The 21,190-nt window shown below is 48.3% G+C and overlaps 8 non-coding genes and 4 pseudogenes across 8 annotated transcripts; all 12 read right to left on the bottom strand.

Annotated features, from left to right (window-relative positions):
* Positions 1–482: 482 nt before the first annotated feature.
* On the bottom strand, positions 483–673 carry LOC142500574 (U2 spliceosomal RNA). The gene has a single exon (XR_012803118.1). It is a non-coding gene; the product is annotated as a U2 spliceosomal RNA (small nuclear RNA).
* Positions 674–1,496: 823 nt separating this feature from the next.
* On the bottom strand, positions 1,497–1,687 carry LOC142500275 (U2 spliceosomal RNA). The gene has a single exon (XR_012802884.1). It is a non-coding gene; the product is annotated as a U2 spliceosomal RNA (small nuclear RNA).
* Positions 1,688–4,403: 2,716 nt separating this feature from the next.
* Positions 4,404–4,594, bottom strand: LOC142500573 (U2 spliceosomal RNA). The gene has a single exon (XR_012803117.1). It is a non-coding gene; the product is annotated as a U2 spliceosomal RNA (small nuclear RNA).
* An 823-nt stretch (positions 4,595–5,417) lies between these two features.
* On the bottom strand, positions 5,418–5,594 carry LOC142500309 (U2 spliceosomal RNA; annotated as a pseudogene).
* A 3,220-nt stretch (positions 5,595–8,814) lies between these two features.
* Positions 8,815–9,005, bottom strand: LOC142500572 (U2 spliceosomal RNA). The gene has a single exon (XR_012803116.1). It is a non-coding gene; the product is annotated as a U2 spliceosomal RNA (small nuclear RNA).
* Positions 9,006–9,828: 823 nt separating this feature from the next.
* Positions 9,829–10,000, bottom strand: LOC142500038 (U2 spliceosomal RNA; annotated as a pseudogene).
* A 3,378-nt stretch (positions 10,001–13,378) lies between these two features.
* LOC142500043 (U2 spliceosomal RNA) lies at positions 13,379–13,557 on the bottom strand (annotated as a pseudogene).
* A 3,400-nt stretch (positions 13,558–16,957) lies between these two features.
* LOC142500571 (U2 spliceosomal RNA) lies at positions 16,958–17,148 on the bottom strand. The gene has a single exon (XR_012803115.1). It is a non-coding gene; the product is annotated as a U2 spliceosomal RNA (small nuclear RNA).
* Positions 17,149–17,971: 823 nt separating this feature from the next.
* On the bottom strand, positions 17,972–18,162 carry LOC142500570 (U2 spliceosomal RNA). The gene has a single exon (XR_012803114.1). It is a non-coding gene; the product is annotated as a U2 spliceosomal RNA (small nuclear RNA).
* Positions 18,163–18,985: 823 nt separating this feature from the next.
* On the bottom strand, positions 18,986–19,176 carry LOC142500568 (U2 spliceosomal RNA). The gene has a single exon (XR_012803113.1). It is a non-coding gene; the product is annotated as a U2 spliceosomal RNA (small nuclear RNA).
* An 823-nt stretch (positions 19,177–19,999) lies between these two features.
* Positions 20,000–20,190, bottom strand: LOC142500567 (U2 spliceosomal RNA). The gene has a single exon (XR_012803112.1). It is a non-coding gene; the product is annotated as a U2 spliceosomal RNA (small nuclear RNA).
* An 823-nt stretch (positions 20,191–21,013) lies between these two features.
* LOC142500063 (U2 spliceosomal RNA) lies at positions 21,014–21,190 on the bottom strand (annotated as a pseudogene).

Below are 21,190 nucleotides of genomic sequence, written 5' to 3'. Positions count from 1 at the left end.
ACTTTTTCTCTGCTAGCCGACTCGTCCGGGCTGCCATGAAACTCAGGCAGCAAGCATGCAAGCAGCCAGTGGCTGGGCTTTTCAGTTCAGGTCATTTCAGCCAGCCAGCCATTGTGACAAGAAGCCAGCAAGTCAAGGCATTTGCTGCTTGCTGCTTGCTGCTTGCTGCTGCAGTGTTTGCTATGCAGGCTATTTGGATACAGCTTCAACAGGAGTTTCTTAGGCATCTGCTCGTTCGGACTGAATTAGGCTAGGCAGCAGGCGGCACTCCTGCTCCATGCGAGGAGGAGCTGAAAAGAAAAGAAAGTAAGAAGCCACGCAAAAGAGCAAACAAGACACAGCAAAAAGAAGGAGGCTTTATTTTGTCGTCATTTCATCTTCTTCTTTCTTTGCAAAAGAAAGAGCCAAAAATGCATGTTTGTTTTTTTTCTGTCAGACAGTCATTTGTTTCTATTTTTTGATACAAGCCAAATATCCCCAAAGGGAAGTGCACCGGTCCTGGAGGTACTGCAATACCAGGTCAATGCGTGGAGTGGACAGAGCAAGCTCTTCTTCCATCTCCCTGTTCTAAAAATCCATTTAATATATGGTCCCCAGATAGGGGACGTATCAGATATTAAACTGATAAGAACAGATACTACACTTGATCTTAGCCAAAAGGCCGAGAAGCGATAACCAGAAATGGGCCCCCGCCTGAGCGCCGCCCGACGGCCAGGGGCGCTACGCTTTAGGGAGAAGGGCAGAGGGAGCCGCTGGCTGCCCGCTCGCCTCCTCCCCCAGCAGGCCTGCCTCCAGTCCCTCCGCTCCTCCCGACACAGCCCCGGGGAGTCTATGCAGCAGCGGCGGCGACGACGACGACGGATGCAAAAGCCAAAGACTTTCTATGGAGTAAAGAAAAGCAGCCGCACACACTGCTGGGGGGCCCGCATGGCCAGCAAACAGCCAAAAAGGCACATGCTTCCAGTTCTTTTTCCGGCACCAGGCTTCGTCTGCTTATTTGCATAGGAACCGCCCACTTTTTCTCTGCTAGCCGACTCGTCCGGGCTGCCATGAAACTCAGGCAGCAAGCATGCAAGCAGCCAGTGGCTGGGCTTTTCAGTTCAGGTCATTTCAGCCAGCCAGCCATTGTGACAAGAAGCCAGCAAGTCAAGGCATTTGCTGCTTGCTGCTTGCTGCTTGCTGCTGCAGTGTTTGCTATGCAGGCTATTTGGATACAGCTTCAACAGGAGTTTCTTAGGCATCTGCTCGTTCGGACTGAATTAGGCTAGGCAGCAGGCGGCACTCCTGCTCCATGCGAGGAGGAGCTGAAAAGAAAAGAAAGTAAGAAGCCACGCAAAAGAGCAAACAAGACACAGCAAAAAGAAGGAGGCTTTATTTTGTCGTCATTTCATCTTCTTCTTTCTTTGCAAAAGAAAGAGCCAAAAATGCATGTTTGTTTTTTTTCTGTCAGACAGTCATTTGTTTCTATTTTTTGATACAAGCCAAATATCCCCAAAGGGAAGTGCACCGGTCCTGGAGGTACTGCAATACCAGGTCAATGCGTGGAGTGGACAGAGCAAGCTCTTCTTCCATCTCCCTGTTCTAAAAATCCATTTAATATATGGTCCCCAGATAGGGGACGTATCAGATATTAAACTGATAAGAACAGATTTTTTTTTTTTTTTTTTTTTTTTGTTTTAAATTGTTTATTTACTTTCTCATGTTTTACAACACATCAGATAAGAAAAAACTTTTCAACAAAATAATATGTTTTACAAAAAAAACCAACCACATTATTCATTACAACAAACTCTATTGCAACCCTTTGCTAACATTTACTTACTTTACACAAAAAAAATGTCAAAATATTTTCTTTATCACTCCAAACAACTTCTGGCCTATACCTATTCACCTCAAATAACTAATATTTTTCCTTACATAAGCCTCAATAAATTTTTTCTTTAAACCAATTATGGCTTTCTTTAATTGCTTGTCATTACAAAGAAAACTCCACGAGTCTGCATTCTCTGCTCCCCACTGGAATACTTTTTCTATTCTCTCCACCTTTCCCCTTCCATCTTCCTTTTCCCTTGCCTCCTCCTCCTCAGACATACCCTCTTCTTCTTCCTCTCCCCCTTCCATTTCCTCCCCCTCTACCTCCACAGACCCACTCTCTTCCTCCTCCACAGACACACTCTCTTCCTCCTCCTCCTCCCCCAACACACCCTCTTCCTCTGACCCCAACTCACTCTCCTTCCCACTATCCTGTCCACAGTTCTCGAACTCCCTTTCCTCCTCCTGAACACTAATTTCTTCCTCCCCCACACTGTCCCCTTTTCCTTCATCTTTATCTACCCCCACACCTAAAGAATCCTTCTCTATTCTTTGCTGACTCTGTTCTATCTTCATTTTTTCAGATCTTCTTTCCTTATCCTCTTCTCTAACTTTCGCCACATTTTCCACCATCCCAACCCTTTCTTTCACATGATCACAATTTTTCCCATCTCCCAAGTCTTTTTGTGTCCTTGTATCTTCTTTCTTGGGGCACTTGCGTGCCAAATGTCCCGGCTCTGCACAAAAGTCACATCTTTTACTCTCACAGCACTTGGCTGCCATATGTCCTTTTTTCCCACAGTTCCAACAACACACATCAAATGACTGTCCTGGAAAGTTCAAAACCCCCTTATTCCTGCCAATGCAGAAACTTGCAGGAGGGTGTAGCATTCCTCTGTCCCCGCCTGGGTCCAATCTGAAGCGGACCCAGAACTTCCTTCTCCCATTAAACAGTCCATACTTGTTTTTCATTTCTGCTCCTCCTCTAACTGTTTCACAAAAGCGGGCCAAAAAGTTCTCAATGTCCTCTTTCATGACATAAACATTGAACATCTGTACAATCACCGCCTTCTCCTGCTGTAGAAATCTCGGTATCACTTTGATTCCTCTCATCCTTGGGGTACCTGCTGCCACAACACATCGGTCGTATACCACTTGACATTCCCGCTCGTCTTTCAGCGTCAAGTCAAAGATTCCCATCTTCAAAAACTCCTGCAGGCAAAAGATTCGTTCAGGATCCACTTCCAACACCTCAAAAAGGATTTCCTCCACGAGGTATTCCACACCACCACTGCTTCGTCTGCACTCATCCAGCTGAAACCGAATGCAGTTCCTCTCGTTTGCGTAGTCCGCCATCTTTATCCTCGTCCTCGTCTCTCCAACACCAACTCAAGATCTGGTGCGGCGCCCTAATAGCAGCAGGTGGGTTTAGCCAGTCACGGCGATCCCACCAGGCAAAGGCACCGGCCCATCACTCTCTTGCTTGCTTGTCCGCCTCTGTCCAATCCGGCCGTCCAGGATCAGGTGCGACGCCCCTAAAGCAGCATGAGGGTTTAGTTCCTGGGGAACGATCCCTCAAGGCCAAGGCGCCGGCCCCTCTCCTTCTCTCTCTCCTGATCGCCTCCCGTGCTCGAGTTAGCGTGACTCCCTCATAGCAGCATGGGTCTTAAGCTCCCCAGGAAGCGATGACCCAAGGCCAAGGAGTCACAGACTCAGCGCAACCTCTCAGCCCAGACACTTGATCTGAGCCAAAAGGCCGAGAAGCGATAACCAGAAATGGGCCCCCGCCTGAGCGCCGCCCGACGGCCAGGGGCGCTACGCTTTAGGGAGAAGGGCAGAGGGAGCCGCTGGCTGCCCGCTCGCCTCCTCCCCCAGCAGGCCTGCCTCCAGTCCCTCCGCTCCTCCCGACACAGCCCCGGGGAGTCTATGCAGCAGCGGCGGCGACGACGACGACGGATGCAAAAGCCAAAGACTTTCTATGGAGTAAAGAAAAGCAGCCGCACACACTGCTGGGGGGCCCGCATGGCCAGCAAACAGCCAAAAAGGCACATGCTTCCAGTTCTTTTTCCGGCACCAGGCTTCGTCTGCTTATTTGCATAGGAACCGCCCACTTTTTCTCTGCTAGCCGACTCGTCCGGGCTGCCATGAAACTCAGGCAGCAAGCATGCAAGCAGCCAGTGGCTGGGCTTTTCAGTTCAGGTCATTTCAGCCAGCCAGCCATTGTGACAAGAAGCCAGCAAGTCAAGGCATTTGCTGCTTGCTGCTTGCTGCTTGCTGCTGCAGTGTTTGCTATGCAGGCTATTTGGATACAGCTTCAACAGGAGTTTCTTAGGCATCTGCTCGTTCGGACTGAATTAGGCTAGGCAGCAGGCGGCACTCCTGCTCCATGCGAGGAGGAGCTGAAAAGAAAAGAAAGTAAGAAGCCACGCAAAAGAGCAAACAAGACACAGCAAAAAGAAGGAGGCTTTATTTTGTCGTCATTTCATCTTCTTCTTTCTTTGCAAAAGAAAGAGCCAAAAATGCATGTTTGTTTTTTTTCTGTCAGACAGTCATTTGTTTCTATTTTTTGATACAAGCCAAATATCCCCAAAGGGAAGTGCACCGGTCCTGGAGGTACTGCAATACCAGGTCAATGCGTGGAGTGGACAGAGCAAGCTCTTCTTCCATCTCCCTGTTCTAAAAATCCATTTAATATATGGTCCCCAGATAGGGGACGTATCAGATATTAAACTGATAAGAACAGATACTACACTTGATCTTAGCCAAAAGGCCGAGAAGCGATAACCAGAAATGGGCCCCCGCCTGAGCGCCGCCCGACGGCCAGGGGCGCTACGCTTTAGGGAGAAGGGCAGAGGGAGCCGCTGGCTGCCCGCTCGCCTCCTCCCCCAGCAGGCCTGCCTCCAGTCCCTCCGCTCCTCCCGACACAGCCCCGGGGAGTCTATGCAGCAGCGGCGGCGACGACGACGACGGATGCAAAAGCCAAAGACTTTCTATGGAGTAAAGAAAAGCAGCCGCACACACTGCTGGGGGGCCCGCATGGCCAGCAAACAGCCAAAAAGGCACATGCTTCCAGTTCTTTTTCCGGCACCAGGCTTCGTCTGCTTATTTGCATAGGAACCGCCCACTTTTTCTCTGCTAGCCGACTCGTCCGGGCTGCCATGAAACTCAGGCAGCAAGCATGCAAGCAGCCAGTGGCTGGGCTTTTCAGTTCAGGTCATTTCAGCCAGCCAGCCATTGTGACAAGAAGCCAGCAAGTCAAGGCATTTGCTGCTTGCTGCTTGCTGCTTGCTGCTGCAGTGTTTGCTATGCAGGCTATTTGGATACAGCTTCAACAGGAGTTTCTTAGGCATCTGCTCGTTCGGACTGAATTAGGCTAGGCAGCAGGCGGCACTCCTGCTCCATGCGAGGAGGAGCTGAAAAGAAAAGAAAGTAAGAAGCCACGCAAAAGAGCAAACAAGACACAGCAAAAAGAAGGAGGCTTTATTTTGTCGTCATTTCATCTTCTTCTTTCTTTGCAAAAGAAAGAGCCAAAAATGCATGTTTGTTTTTTTTCTGTCAGACAGTCATTTGTTTCTATTTTTTGATACAAGCCAAATATCCCCAAAGGGAAGTGCACCGGTCCTGGAGGTACTGCAATACCAGGTCAATGCGTGGAGTGGACAGAGCAAGCTCTTCTTCCATCTCCCTGTTCTAAAAATCCATTTAATATATGGTCCCCAGATAGGGGACGTATCAGATATTAAACTGATAAGAACAGATTTTTTTTTTTTTTTTTTTTTTGTTTTCTTTTTTTTCTTTTTTTTTTTTTTATTTTTTATTTTTTTGTTTTTTTTTTTTTTTTCTTTTCTTTTTTTTTTTCTTTTTCTTTTTACTTTTTTTTTCTTTTTATTTCTCTTTTTCTCTTGTTGTCAGTTCTTTTCTAAAACTTCCTAGTCCTTCAAAACCACCAATATTTCCTCCTAGTTTCTCTTACTTCCCCCTTCCTTCTCCGCTTTTTTTTTTTCCCTTTCCCTCTTTCTTTTTTTTTTATAAAGTCCTAACTCCTTTTTCTTCTTTGCCCTCGCATTCTCAAAAACCTCCTTACTTACTTCCTCTTTCCATTTTATTATTTCCTCTACTGACTCTAACACCTGTAGGTCTGTTTGTTTTTTTTCCTCTTGATCCATACAGAAAAATTCCCACCATAAATCCGTCTCTTCTGAAGTAACCCCTATTTTTCCAATTTTCTCATATAACTCCTCATCTAGAGTATTTGGCCCAAATTCCACTTCACTCTCCTCACTTTCTATATCCCCTTCTCTTTGCTTTTCCTCCCTTTCTTTATTCAAAACCCTTTCCATCTCTTCTATTTCTTTCCCCACTGCATGGATTATATGTTCCATACTCTTCCTACGTTTTTGCGTTCCTGCTTCCAAAAGATATTTTTTCGCATTTTCAATTTTACATCGTGCACCCTTATATTTCTCTCCCCATCTCTCATTCATATCTATCTCTTTGCTAGACATCTCTCCTCCCTCCTCTTCCTCTGTACAACCACCCATTTTTCCCTCCTCCTTTTCACTTCCTTGAACTGCAGACCCCTGTTCTGTCCCCTCCATTGCTTCCCCTACCAATATTTCCGTCACTTTTCTCTTTGATACCTCTGTTCTACTAACACTAACTTCCGAGCCTTCTCCTTTCTCCTTCTTCCGTTTCTGTGCTTTCCTAGCTTCTAATTCCATTCCCTCTTCTTCGTTCATTTCTTTTTTTCTTTCTTCCTCCGTTAACATTTCTTCCCCCTCCTGTCTATCTTTTGCCTCTTTTAACCACTTTATTTGGTCTTCTCTTAGACTCATGTATTCCTTTTGTGTCATTCTAGGTCTACGGACCCTAATATTCTCTAACTCTATCATTAGGTCTTCCTCACTTATTTCTTTGTTTTCCGTGCGAAAAACTTGAACCCACATCTTAACATCCCCTACTTCTCTGTCAAAACGCTCCAATCCTTCTAAGAAAACCCTTGATTCTCCCTTGCCACAATCCTGCTTCTTTTCTCCCTCCCCATTTACACCGGACTCCAAGAGGCCCTCTTCCGTCCCACCCATCTCCCTCCCACCCTGTATTCCTTGGGTTATTACGCTCTTCTCTTGCGTCTCCACTTTCTCCGCCCAACTTGTATTCTGAATCATCCCCCCCCCCCCTCCCTCCAACCCTTGCATAGCCTCAGGGGTTTCCTCCACTACTGAGTCCTTTTCAACCCACTCAATGTTGTCCATGGCCACCTCACCCTCCTCAGCAGGTTGCCTTGCCGTCTGGGCATAAGTCTTTTTCTTTGTACAATGTCTTGCAATATGCCCCCGGTCCCCACATAAGTCACATTTTTTGGGTAAATCGCAATTTCCTGCAAAATGACCTTCCTTTCCGCAATTGCGGCAACACTGTTCTGTTTTTTCACAGTTCTCGCGCGTGTGGCCATACTGTAAACAGTTCCTGCAGTACAGGGGTTGCCCCGGGAAGAACAAAAACCCCCGGTTCCCTCCAATACTGAAACCTGACGGGGGGTTTAACACTCCTCCAGCACCTGATGGGTCAAGTTTGAAACGGGCCCAAAATCTTCTCTTCCCGTTGTAGATCCCATAGGAGTTGTGCAACTCCTCTCCACCTCTGACTGATGAACAGTACCTTCTCAGGAACATCACTAGGTCCTCCTTTGGCACATACGGGTTATACATATGTATGGTTATTGGCCTCTCATCCATCCGAAAACTTGGGATCACCTTTATGCCCCGCATAATCTCGTCGTCCAAACATTCCTTCACTTTTTCAAAGCAGCAAAGAGCAGCCCCTTCCCGATGGAAGGTCACGTCAAAAATTCCTTGTCGGGGAAAATCCTGCAGGCAATAGATATCTTCTGCATCCAAACCGACCTTCCGGATAACCTCCTCCACGATGAAGCGAAGCTCGACCCGTCCTCTCTCTGCCTCCTCCACCACGAACCGAATCGTGTTCTTTATATGCGTCCATGTCGCCATCTTGCCTTAGATCGCCCTCCGAGAACGCTCAGGATAGCGTGCCCCCCCAAAAGCAGCAAGTGGCTTAAGACTCCCGAAGGAGCCGATGCCACAGGGCCAAGGGGGCACAGTCCCAGCTAAGCCCCTGACTCAGACACAATGATCTGAGCCAAAAGGCCGAGAAGCGATAACCAGAAATGGGCCCCCGCCTGAGCGCCGCCCGACGGCCAGGGGCGCTACGCTTTAGGGAGAAGGGCAGAGGGAGCCGCTGGCTGCCCGCTCGCCTCCTCCCCCAGCAGGCCTGCCTCCAGTCCCTCCGCTCCTCCCGACACAGCCCCGGGGAGTCTATGCAGCAGCGGCGGCGACGACGACGACGGATGCAAAAGCCAAAGACTTTCTATGGAGTAAAGAAAAGCAGCCGCACACACTGCTGGGGGGCCCGCATGGCCAGCAAACAGCCAAAAAGGCACATGCTTCCAGTTCTTTTTCCGGCACCAGGCTTCGTCTGCTTATTTGCATAGGAACCGCCCACTTTTTCTCTGCTAGCCGACTCGTCCGGGCTGCCATGAAACTCAGGCAGCAAGCATGCAAGCAGCCAGTGGCTGGGCTTTTCAGTTCAGGTCATTTCAGCCAGCCAGCCATTGTGACAAGAAGCCAGCAAGTCAAGGCATTTGCTGCTTGCTGCTTGCTGCTTGCTGCTGCAGTGTTTGCTATGCAGGCTATTTGGATACAGCTTCAACAGGAGTTTCTTAGGCATCTGCTCGTTCGGACTGAATTAGGCTAGGCAGCAGGCGGCACTCCTGCTCCATGCGAGGAGGAGCTGAAAAGAAAAGAAAGTAAGAAGCCACGCAAAAGAGCAAACAAGACACAGCAAAAAGAAGGAGGCTTTATTTTGTCGTCATTTCATCTTCTTCTTTCTTTGCAAAAGAAAGAGCCAAAAATGCATGTTTGTTTTTTTTCTGTCAGACAGTCATTTGTTTCTATTTTTTGATACAAGCCAAATATCCCCAAAGGGAAGTGCACCGGTCCTGGAGGTACTGCAATACCAGGTCAATGCGTGGAGTGGACAGAGCAAGCTCTTCTTCCATCTCCCTGTTCTAAAAATCCATTTAATATATGGTCCCCAGATAGGGGACGTATCAGATATTAAACTGATAAGAACAGATACTACACTTGATCTTAGCCAAAAGGCCGAGAAGCGATAACCAGAAATGGGCCCCCGCCTGAGCGCCGCCCGACGGCCAGGGGCGCTACGCTTTAGGGAGAAGGGCAGAGGGAGCCGCTGGCTGCCCGCTCGCCTCCTCCCCCAGCAGGCCTGCCTCCAGTCCCTCCGCTCCTCCCGACACAGCCCCGGGGAGTCTATGCAGCAGCGGCGGCGACGACGACGACGGATGCAAAAGCCAAAGACTTTCTATGGAGTAAAGAAAAGCAGCCGCACACACTGCTGGGGGGCCCGCATGGCCAGCAAACAGCCAAAAAGGCACATGCTTCCAGTTCTTTTTCCGGCACCAGGCTTCGTCTGCTTATTTGCATAGGAACCGCCCACTTTTTCTCTGCTAGCCGACTCGTCCGGGCTGCCATGAAACTCAGGCAGCAAGCATGCAAGCAGCCAGTGGCTGGGCTTTTCAGTTCAGGTCATTTCAGCCAGCCAGCCATTGTGACAAGAAGCCAGCAAGTCAAGGCATTTGCTGCTTGCTGCTTGCTGCTTGCTGCTGCAGTGTTTGCTATGCAGGCTATTTGGATACAGCTTCAACAGGAGTTTCTTAGGCATCTGCTCGTTCGGACTGAATTAGGCTAGGCAGCAGGCGGCACTCCTGCTCCATGCGAGGAGGAGCTGAAAAGAAAAGAAAGTAAGAAGCCACGCAAAAGAGCAAACAAGACACAGCAAAAAGAAGGAGGCTTTATTTTGTCGTCATTTCATCTTCTTCTTTCTTTGCAAAAGAAAGAGCCAAAAATGCATGTTTGTTTTTTTTCTGTCAGACAGTCATTTGTTTCTATTTTTTGATACAAGCCAAATATCCCCAAAGGGAAGTGCACCGGTCCTGGAGGTACTGCAATACCAGGTCAATGCGTGGAGTGGACAGAGCAAGCTCTTCTTCCATCTCCCTGTTCTAAAAATCCATTTAATATATGGTCCCCAGATAGGGGACGTATCAGATATTAAACTGATAAGAACAGATTTTTTTGTAATAAAATATTTTATTAGTTTCTCACACGTTATTTCCACAAAGTTCACTTTTCGAAAAATAAAAAACCACCCCAACTTTACAAACACCCCCAACATTTCAAAACAACTTTTGCATATAAAATTCCAAGTTTACAACATTACTTGCTACATAAAACAATTTTTCTTCTTTGAAACATTATCAATTCACCTGGCCTTCCTTCTTAAAACGCCTCTAGAAAGTCCTATTCTTTTACATCAATACATACAGTTTATTTTATACCACAACAATATTCCTTATACATATCTCTAGTATTTTCCGCATACGCGATCGGCTGCATTTCCCTAAACTGAATCAAGGTAGTTATATACTTTATCGCAACTGTCTCATCCCTAAGACCTGCAAACACGTGGTGCCAAATATCCATGTCCTTGTCTCCCACCTTATCTCTCAGCTCTCCTACTTTCCCCTCTAATGCTGGACTCACTTCAAAAGAAAATTTGGATACTAGCCTTTTCATTGTGGCTGAGCTATCTTCCTCCTTACCTCCCTCCTTCTCCTTTACCCTCTCATTTTCGGTTTCTTTCTCCAACACTCTTTCCATCTCTTCTATCTCTTTTCCCACTCCATGTACTACATGCTCTAGCTTTTTCCTCCGTTTTTCTGAATCCGCTTCCAACAACCCTTTCGTTGTTCTGTCAAATTTGTCTCGTGCTCTTTTATATTTACCTCCCCATCTTTTGATCAGTTTTTCTTCTCTGCTCCCCTCCCTCAAACTCTCGCCTTCCTGGCTATCCTCCTCTTCTTTAGTATTGTCCTGCTCTTCCCCCTCGCTCTCCCCTTCTCCTTCCTGCGCTAGTACCCAAAACTTTGACTTCCCCACCAACGACTGCGCTTTCTCACCTGATTTTCCCTCTTCTACTTCTTGCTGCATCCTACGCTTTACCGCATTCCTTTTCTCTGTTGTATCCATCTCTTCTAACTCCCTTTGTACTAAGTGTTTACCTCCGCCTACTACTACCCACTCTGCTTGATCACTCTGTTTAGATTCCAGTTCAAAGTCTTTATGTTGGGGTATTCCCCCTTCCTCTAACCCTTCTGAGGCCTCCACAGCCTCCATCTCAGAACCGTCTGCTTCCTCCTGAGTTTGGTCTTTTACGTCCTCCTCTTTCCCTTTAATTGGGTTCTGCGCCAAGCTGTTTAGGAAACGATCCTCCTCTTCCTTCTGTTCCTTCATCCCTTCCTCGTATATCTCCGTAATCGTCGCAGAAACATCCTCCTCCGATTGGCTTGTCTCCTCCAACTCGATGACACTGCGCGTGCCTGTGCTCGCTTCTGGCACCTCTGTTCCTGTAAACGCACTGTCCTCCCTCTGTATTGTCGACTCTTTCTCCTCCTGTGTCTCCGGCACCACGGTCCTCTCCTTTGGTGGTGGAGGTTGCTCCTCTCTCTCCCATCCACCTGCCGCTTGAGCATACGTTCTGTTCGTGCACATGCGAGACAAATGTCCCGGTGACCCACACAAATCACACAGGCGGGGTGACTCACAATTAAATGCCGAATGTCCATTTTTCCCACAGTTCCTGCAGGTCATTCCAGATTTGTCACAAGTCTCTCTGACATGCCCATATTGTAGGCAATTTCTGCAAAAGGTAGGTTGTCCAGGGTAGTACAGGAACCCCCTATTTCCTCCAATGGTAAAATTCGCCGGCGGACTCATAACTCCTCCCACTGCGGATGCATCTTCTCTGAAACGTACCCAGAAGCGCCTTTTGCCGTTGTATATGCCATATTGATTTGTCAATTGTTGGCCTCCTTTTGCCACACTGCAATACCTCAACAAAAATAAGTGCAGATCTTCTGTGCGTGCATATGGATTATACATATGAATAGTCAGTGGTTTTTCTTCCATTGAAAAGCTTGGGATCACTTGAATCCCTCGCATCAGGTTATCATCCAACTTTGCTTTAAATCTCTCATAATAGTTCAGGCAATCCTCTTGCTTGGTAAATGTCAGATCAAATACTCCAATCCTTGGAAAGTCTTGCAGGCAAAACAATGTTTTGACAAAATCCATTTCCACCACCTTCATTAAAATCTCTTGCACAACATACTGCAATCCAATTTCTTCTCTGCGTCCCTCTTCCACTTGCAAACGAATTGTATTCCTCAGGCGATCACCTTCTGCCATTTTCCTGGCGAATCTATTGTTTGGGTTCAGACCCACGCAGACACATTGGATATCTCACTACACGTAGTGAGACCTCTATTGGTTGACAGTGATATCACACACACCAGTTACTGCGCCATCTATTGGTTGACAGTGGTATCACACTCTCCAGTTACTGCGCCATCTATTGGTTAACCATGGTATCACACTACACTTAGTGTGACCTCTATTGGTTGAAACCTGTACTACATCCTTATGCAAATGAGCACAAAACGAAAGTACTGCTGATTCTCACAGCTTTTGTACAAATTTGCTCAGAAAAGCATCCCAGTAACTGTTTTCACAGTCAACGCTTCTGTTATAGTGTCCAATAACTCAGACACTACACTGGATCTTAGCCAAAAGGCCGAGAAGCGATAACCAGAAATGGGCCCCCGCCTGAGCGCCGCCCGACGGCCAGGGGCGCTACGCTTTAGGGAGAAGGGCAGAGGGAGCCGCTGGCTGCCCGCTCGCCTCCTCCCCCAGCAGGCCTGCCTCCAGTCCCTCCGCTCCTCCCGACACAGCCCCGGGGAGTCTATGCAGCAGCGGCGGCGACGACGACGACGGATGCAAAAGCCAAAGACTTTCTATGGAGTAAAGAAAAGCAGCCGCACACACTGCTGGGGGGCCCGCATGGCCAGCAAACAGCCAAAAAGGCACATGCTTCCAGTTCTTTTTCCGGCACCAGGCTTCGTCTGCTTATTTGCATAGGAACCGCCCACTTTTTCTCTGCTAGCCGACTCGTCCGGGCTGCCATGAAACTCAGGCAGCAAGCATGCAAGCAGCCAGTGGCTGGGCTTTTCAGTTCAGGTCATTTCAGCCAGCCAGCCATTGTGACAAGAAGCCAGCAAGTCAAGGCATTTGCTGCTTGCTGCTTGCTGCTTGCTGCTGCAGTGTTTGCTATGCAGGCTATTTGGATACAGCTTCAACAGGAGTTTCTTAGGCATCTGCTCGTTCGGACTGAATTAGGCTAGGCAGCAGGCGGCACTCCTGCTCCATGCGAGGAGGAGCTGAAAAGAAAAGAAAGTAAGAAGCCACGCAAAAGAGCAAACAAGACACAGCAAAAAGAAGGAGGCTTTATTTTGTCGTCATTTCATCTTCTTCTTTCTTTGCAAAAGAAAGAGCCAAAAATGCATGTTTGTTTTTTTTCTGTCAGACAGTCATTTGTTTCTATTTTTTGATACAAGCCAAATATCCCCAAAGGGAAGTGCACCGGTCCTGGAGGTACTGCAATACCAGGTCAATGCGTGGAGTGGACAGAGCAAGCTCTTCTTCCATCTCCCTGTTCTAAAAATCCATTTAATATATGGTCCCCAGATAGGGGACGTATCAGATATTAAACTGATAAGAACAGATTTTTTTTTTGTTTTCCATAAGTGTTTATTGGTTCATAAATCAAAAACATACAGAGTCTTACTTTTCAGAAGAAAAAATTCCAAACATCAAACATAAGATAAACAGCTCTTATATATACAAGCAATACATCCAGTATTCTTCAAAAAAAACCCTGAAAAAAACCTCTCCTCTATTTATACCCCCCATACTTATACATTGATGATGCATAAGTATTAGGGTATTTTCTTTTAAGACCTTCAAAATACACTTCAAACTCCTTAATAGAAGACTGTGCCCTTTTAACAATTACTTCTTCTAGGTACTCTATGTGCTGTTCTGTATTTAGTCCCCTATGTTCCTCTTTTACCACATGAAACCAAAATGTTCTGTTTCCCACTTTCTCCTCAACTATCCTCAATTTAGCGTCTAAGGCTTTTTCCCCTGGTGACTCTCCCGGTGGGTACTTCTGGGTCAGTTTTTTCTCCTCTCCCTTACTCTCACTTCCGCTTACCCCACTTCCTTGTCTTTGAACTTTGATTCCCTTCCCTATTTGCTTTTGGTCCTTTTCCCAACTTTTCCTTGAAGATGAACTATCACTCCCACTTTCTACCACTTTCAATTTCCTCGGTGTTACCTTTTCCCACTTTTGTTCTGCTGTTCCTCCTCTAGCTTCCTCCTTCCAACTTGCTTCTCCCTCTCGTCTAAACTCCCCTCCCCCTTCACTTTCTGACGAAGAGATCGGTCCCCAATCACTCCCACTACTCCTATTACTTGATGGTGCTGTTCTCTGTGTTTGGTTCTCCGAAATACTAGGGTATCCCTCAAACTCACTATGCTCTTTCTCCCTTTTGTCTGGCATGATACTTTCCGGGGTTTCTTCTATCACTGTCACCTCTGTAGAGCTCACTGGATTTTTTACTTCCTCCTCACTAACGTCTTCTAGCTCAAAGACTATTTTTTCCTCCTTTTTTTCCTTAGGGACTGCTCTACCCTCTTTCATCTCCACCAACTGTATCTGTTCTTTTTTCATTTCCTCATATTTCTCTTTTGTGATGTTTTTCCTTTGATGCATTACTTCTTCTAATCTCTTTATTATTTGCTGATCTGTACTCCCCTTATGTTGCTTCCTAAAAATTCCTACCCAGAAATCTACCTCTCCAACTGCACTGTGAAATTCCCCCATTTTTTCCCTTAATGTACACTGCCTTGGTACTTCTCTCATCTGTTCCTTCCCTATCTTCCCTCCCTTCTCTACTTTTTCCCTAGGCCCCTCTCTGTTCTCTTCCCCCTGGACATCCTTCACTTCTATACTGTCTACTTCCTGTTGACTTTTACGTTTTTGGGGCTTCTTTTCCCCAACTGTAACCTCCATTTCCTCCTCCTGTTCTTCACAAGACTTCCCCTCCCTCCCCTGTGCATCATGAAATTCCATACTTTCCCCCCAGTTTGGGGCAGGCGTACTCACAGACCCTGCTTTCCCACCCTTATCCACTGCCTGATCAGAGTCTCCTCCTTCCTTCTTTTCCCCACCAAAACTTTGGGCAACAGAGTCCAGAAAAAAATCTTCCTCTTTCTTTTCCTGGGCGTCACTCTTTTCTAAGTGCTCCAGGTATATCTCCGTCAGTCTAGGATCAGTCTCTATCTCAGGGGTTTCCTCCACCTCCGAGGTCTCCTTGTTCTCATCTATCATCAGGGAGCTCTCACATTCGTCTCTCCCCCGATCAGGACTCATAGCCTGAGCATAGCTTTTTTTCCTGGTGCATTGTCTTGCCAAATGTCCACCCTCCCCACACAGATCACATCTCCTGGGCACATCACATTTATTTGCTGTGTGCCCTTCTTTTCCACAATTACGACACACTTGACCTGTTTTTTGGCAGTTCTCTCTGGTATGCCCGTACTGTAGGCAATTCCGACAATACAAAGGTTGTCCTGGAAAAAACAGGAAACCTCGATTTCCCCCTATGCTGAAGCTTGAAGGGGGGTTCCTGACTCCTCCTGTTCCAGTCGGGTCTGGCATAAAGCGGACCCAGAACCTTCTTTTCCCGTTAAAGATCCGAAACGAATTCTGCAGTACTTCTCCGCCTCTCACCGATGTACAATACCGCTTTAAAAACATCTGGATTTCCTCTTTCGGCACATACGGATTGTACATGTGGACCGTTACCGGCCGTTCGTCCATCCGAAAGCTAGGATATATCTTTATCCCCCGCATGCTGGGATCTCCCATCAGCTCCTTCATCTTCTCAAAGCAGTCCAGGCATTTTCCTTCCTGATAAAAGGTCACATCGAAAGTGCCTTGACGCTGGAAATCTTGCAGGCAATAAATCTCCTCTGCTTCCACGCCAATCTTCCGAAGCATCTCCACCACGATAAACTGCAACGAAATCCGTCCTCTCTCTTCCTCGTCGACGGCAACACGGATTGTGTTCCTCAAATGCGCCCAAGACGCCATCTTGTCTTTTGGATCGCCCTCCGAATCAGCTCGGGATGGCGTGTCACCCCAAAAGCAGCATGCGGCTTAAGACTCTTTCGAGCCGATGCCGCAAGGCCAAGGTGACACAGTCCCAGCTAAGCCCCTGACCCAGACACAATGATCTGAGCCAAAAGGCCGAGAAGCGATAACCAGAAATGGGCCCCCGCCTGAGCGCCGCCCGACGGCCAGGGGCGCTACGCTTTAGGGAGAAGGGCAGAGGGAGCCGCTGGCTGCCCGCTCGCCTCCTCCCCCAGCAGGCCTGCCTCCAGTCCCTCCGCTCCTCCCGACACAGCCCCGGGGAGTCTATGCAGCAGCGGCGGCGACGACGACGACGGATGCAAAAGCCAAAGACTTTCTATGGAGTAAAGAAAAGCAGCCGCACACACTGCTGGGGGGCCCGCATGGCCAGCAAACAGCCAAAAAGGCACATGCTTCCAGTTCTTTTTCCGGCACCAGGCTTCGTCTGCTTATTTGCATAGGAACCGCCCACTTTTTCTCTGCTAGCCGACTCGTCCGGGCTGCCATGAAACTCAGGCAGCAAGCATGCAAGCAGCCAGTGGCTGGGCTTTTCAGTTCAGGTCATTTCAGCCAGCCAGCCATTGTGACAAGAAGCCAGCAAGTCAAGGCATTTGCTGCTTGCTGCTTGCTGCTTGCTGCTGCAGTGTTTGCTATGCAGGCTATTTGGATACAGCTTCAACAGGAGTTTCTTAGGCATCTGCTCGTTCGGACTGAATTAGGCTAGGCAGCAGGCGGCACTCCTGCTCCATGCGAGGAGGAGCTGAAAAGAAAAGAAAGTAAGAAGCCACGCAAAAGAGCAAACAAGACACAGCAAAAAGAAGGAGGCTTTATTTTGTCGTCATTTCATCTTCTTCTTTCTTTGCAAAAGAAAGAGCCAAAAATGCATGTTTGTTTTTTTTCTGTCAGACAGTCATTTGTTTCTATTTTTTGATACAAGCCAAATATCCCCAAAGGGAAGTGCACCGGTCCTGGAGGTACTGCAATACCAGGTCAATGCGTGGAGTGGACAGAGCAAGCTCTTCTTCCATCTCCCTGTTCTAAAAATCCATTTAATATATGGTCCCCAGATAGGGGACGTATCAGATATTAAACTGATAAGAACAGATACTACACTTGATCTTAGCCAAAAGGCCGAGAAGCGATAACCAGAAATGGGCCCCCGCCTGAGCGCCGCCCGACGGCCAGGGGCGCTACGCTTTAGGGAGAAGGGCAGAGGGAGCCGCTGGCTGCCCGCTCGCCTCCTCCCCCAGCAGGCCTGCCTCCAGTCCCTCCGCTCCTCCCGACACAGCCCCGGGGAGTCTATGCAGCAGCGGCGGCGACGACGACGACGGATGCAAAAGCCAAAGACTTTCTATGGAGTAAAGAAAAGCAGCCGCACACACTGCTGGGGGGCCCGCATGGCCAGCAAACAGCCAAAAAGGCACATGCTTCCAGTTCTTTTTCCGGCACCAGGCTTCGTCTGCTTATTTGCATAGGAACCGCCCACTTTTTCTCTGCTAGCCGACTCGTCCGGGCTGCCATGAAACTCAGGCAGCAAGCATGCAAGCAGCCAGTGGCTGGGCTTTTCAGTTCAGGTCATTTCAGCCAGCCAGCCATTGTGACAAGAAGCCAGCAAGTCAAGGCATTTGCTGCTTGCTGCTTGCTGCTTGCTGCTGCAGTGTTTGCTATGCAGGCTATTTGGATACAGCTTCAACAGGAGTTTCTTAGGCATCTGCTCGTTCGGACTGAATTAGGCTAGGCAGCAGGCGGCACTCCTGCTCCATGCGAGGAGGAGCTGAAAAGAAAAGAAAGTAAGAAGCCACGCAAAAGAGCAAACAAGACACAGCAAAAAGAAGGAGGCTTTATTTTGTCGTCATTTCATCTTCTTCTTTCTTTGCAAAAGAAAGAGCCAAAAATGCATGTTTGTTTTTTTTCTGTCAGACAGTCATTTGTTTCTATTTTTTGATACAAGCCAAATATCCCCAAAGGGAAGTGCACCGGTCCTGGAGGTACTGCAATACCAGGTCAATGCGTGGAGTGGACAGAGCAAGCTCTTCTTCCATCTCCCTGTTCTAAAAATCCATTTAATATATGGTCCCCAGATAGGGGACGTATCAGATATTAAACTGATAAGAACAGATACTACACTTGATCTTAGCCAAAAGGCCGAGAAGCGATAACCAGAAATGGGCCCCCGCCTGAGCGCCGCCCGACGGCCAGGGGCGCTACGCTTTAGGGAGAAGGGCAGAGGGAGCCGCTGGCTGCCCGCTCGCCTCCTCCCCCAGCAGGCCTGCCTCCAGTCCCTCCGCTCCTCCCGACACAGCCCCGGGGAGTCTATGCAGCAGCGGCGGCGACGACGACGACGGATGCAAAAGCCAAAGACTTTCTATGGAGTAAAGAAAAGCAGCCGCACACACTGCTGGGGGGCCCGCATGGCCAGCAAACAGCCAAAAAGGCACATGCTTCCAGTTCTTTTTCCGGCACCAGGCTTCGTCTGCTTATTTGCATAGGAACCGCCCACTTTTTCTCTGCTAGCCGACTCGTCCGGGCTGCCATGAAACTCAGGCAGCAAGCATGCAAGCAGCCAGTGGCTGGGCTTTTCAGTTCAGGTCATTTCAGCCAGCCAGCCATTGTGACAAGAAGCCAGCAAGTCAAGGCATTTGCTGCTTGCTGCTTGCTGCTTGCTGCTGCAGTGTTTGCTATGCAGGCTATTTGGATACAGCTTCAACAGGAGTTTCTTAGGCATCTGCTCGTTCGGACTGAATTAGGCTAGGCAGCAGGCGGCACTCCTGCTCCATGCGAGGAGGAGCTGAAAAGAAAAGAAAGTAAGAAGCCACGCAAAAGAGCAAACAAGACACAGCAAAAAGAAGGAGGCTTTATTTTGTCGTCATTTCATCTTCTTCTTTCTTTGCAAAAGAAAGAGCCAAAAATGCATGTTTGTTTTTTTTCTGTCAGACAGTCATTTGTTTCTATTTTTTGATACAAGCCAAATATCCCCAAAGGGAAGTGCACCGGTCCTGGAGGTACTGCAATACCAGGTCAATGCGTGGAGTGGACAGAGCAAGCTCTTCTTCCATCTCCCTGTTCTAAAAATCCATTTAATATATGGTCCCCAGATAGGGGACGTATCAGATATTAAACTGATAAGAACAGATACTACACTTGATCTTAGCCAAAAGGCCGAGAAGCGATAACCAGAAATGGGCCCCCGCCTGAGCGCCGCCCGACGGCCAGGGGCGCTACGCTTTAGGGAGAAGGGCAGAGGGAGCCGCTGGCTGCCCGCTCGCCTCCTCCCCCAGCAGGCCTGCCTCCAGTCCCTCCGCTCCTCCCGACACAGCCCCGGGGAGTCTATGCAGCAGCGGCGGCGACGACGACGACGGATGCAAAAGCCAAAGACTTTCTATGGAGTAAAGAAAAGCAGCCGCACACACTGCTGGGGGGCCCGCATGGCCAGCAAACAGCCAAAAAGGCACATGCTTCCAGTTCTTTTTCCGGCACCAGGCTTCGTCTGCTTATTTGCATAGGAACCGCCCACTTTTTCTCTGCTAGCCGACTCGTCCGGGCTGCCATGAAACTCAGGCAGCAAGCATGCAAGCAGCCAGTGGCTGGGCTTTTCAGTTCAGGTCATTTCAGCCAGCCAGCCATTGTGACAAGAAGCCAGCAAGTCAAGGCATTTGCTGCTTGCTGCTTGCTGCTTGCTGCTGCAGTGTTTGCTATGCAGGCTATTTGGATACAGCTTCAACAGGAGTTTCTTAGGCATCTGCTCGTTCGGACTGAATTAGGCTAGGCAGCAGGCGGCACTCCTGCTCCATGCGAGGAGGAGCTGAAAAGAAAAGAAAGTAAGAAGCCACGCAAAAGAGCAAACAAGACACAGCAAAAAGAAGGAGGCTTTATTTTGTCGTCATTTCATCTTCTTCTTTCTTTGCAAAAGAAAGAGCCAAAAATGCATGTTTGTTTTTTTTCTGTCAGACAGTCATTTGTTTCTATTTTTTGATACAAGCCAAATATCCCCAAAGGGAAGTGCACCGGTCCTGGAGGTACTGCAATACCAGGTCAATGCGTGGAGTGGACAGAGCAAGCTCTTCTTCCATCTCCCTGTTCTAAAAATCCATTTAATATATGGTCCCCAGATAGGGGACGTATCAGATATTAAACTGATAAGAACAGATACTACACTTGATCTTAGCCAAAAGGCCGAGAAGCGATAACCAGAAATGGGCCCCCGCCTGAGCGCCGCCCGACGGCCAGGGGCGCTACGCTTTAGGGAGAAGGGCAGAGGGAGCCGCTGGCTGCCCGCTCGCCTCCTCCCCCAGCAGGCCTGCCTCCAGTCCCTCCGCTCCTCCCGACACAGCCCCGGGGAGTCTATGCAGCAGCGGCGGCGACGACGACGACGGATGCAAAAGCCAAAGACTTTCTATGGAGTAAAGAAAAGCAGCCGCACACACTGCTGGGGGGCCCGCATGGCCAGCAAACAGCCAAAAAGGCACATGCTTCCAGTTCTTTTTCCGGCACCAGGCTTCGTCTGCTTATTTGCATAGGAACCGCCCACTTTTTCTCTGCTAGCCGACTCGTCCGGGCTGCCATGAAACTCAGGCAGCAAGCATGCAAGCAGCCAGTGGCTGGGCTTTTCAGTTCAGGTCATTTCAGCCAGCCAGCCATTGTGACAAGAAGCCAGCAAGTCAAGGCATTTGCTGCTTGCTGCTTGCTGCTTGCTGCTGCAGTGTTTGCTATGCAGGCTATTTGGATACAGCTTCAACAGGAGTTTCTTAGGCATCTGCTCGTTCGGACTGAATTAGGCTAGGCAGCAGGCGGCACTCCTGCTCCATGCGAGGAGGAGCTGAAAAGAAAAGAAAGTAAGAAGCCACGCAAAAGAGCAAACAAGACACAGCAAAAAGAAGGAGGCTTTATTTTGTCGTCATTTCATCTTCTTCTTTCTTTGCAAAAGAAAGAGCCAAAAATGCATGTTTGTTTTTTTTCTGTCAGACAGTCATTTGTTTCTATTTTTTGATACAAGCCAAATATCCCCAAAGGGAAGTGCACCGGTCCTGGAGGTACTGCAATACCAGGTCAATGCGTGGAGTGGACAGAGCAAGCTCTTCTTCCATCTCCCTGTTCTAAAAATCCATTTAATATATGGTCCCCAGATAGGGGACGTATCAGATATTAAACTGATAAGAACAGATTTTTTTTTGTTTTAAATAGTTTT

This window comes from Ascaphus truei, chromosome 7, assembly GCF_040206685.1.
Source record: "Ascaphus truei isolate aAscTru1 chromosome 7, aAscTru1.hap1, whole genome shotgun sequence".
Classification (NCBI taxonomy): Eukaryota; Metazoa; Chordata; class Amphibia; order Anura; family Ascaphidae; genus Ascaphus; species Ascaphus truei.
The sequence above is the reverse complement of the archived record's forward strand: the minus strand, read 5'-3'. Positions and strand labels throughout refer to the sequence as shown.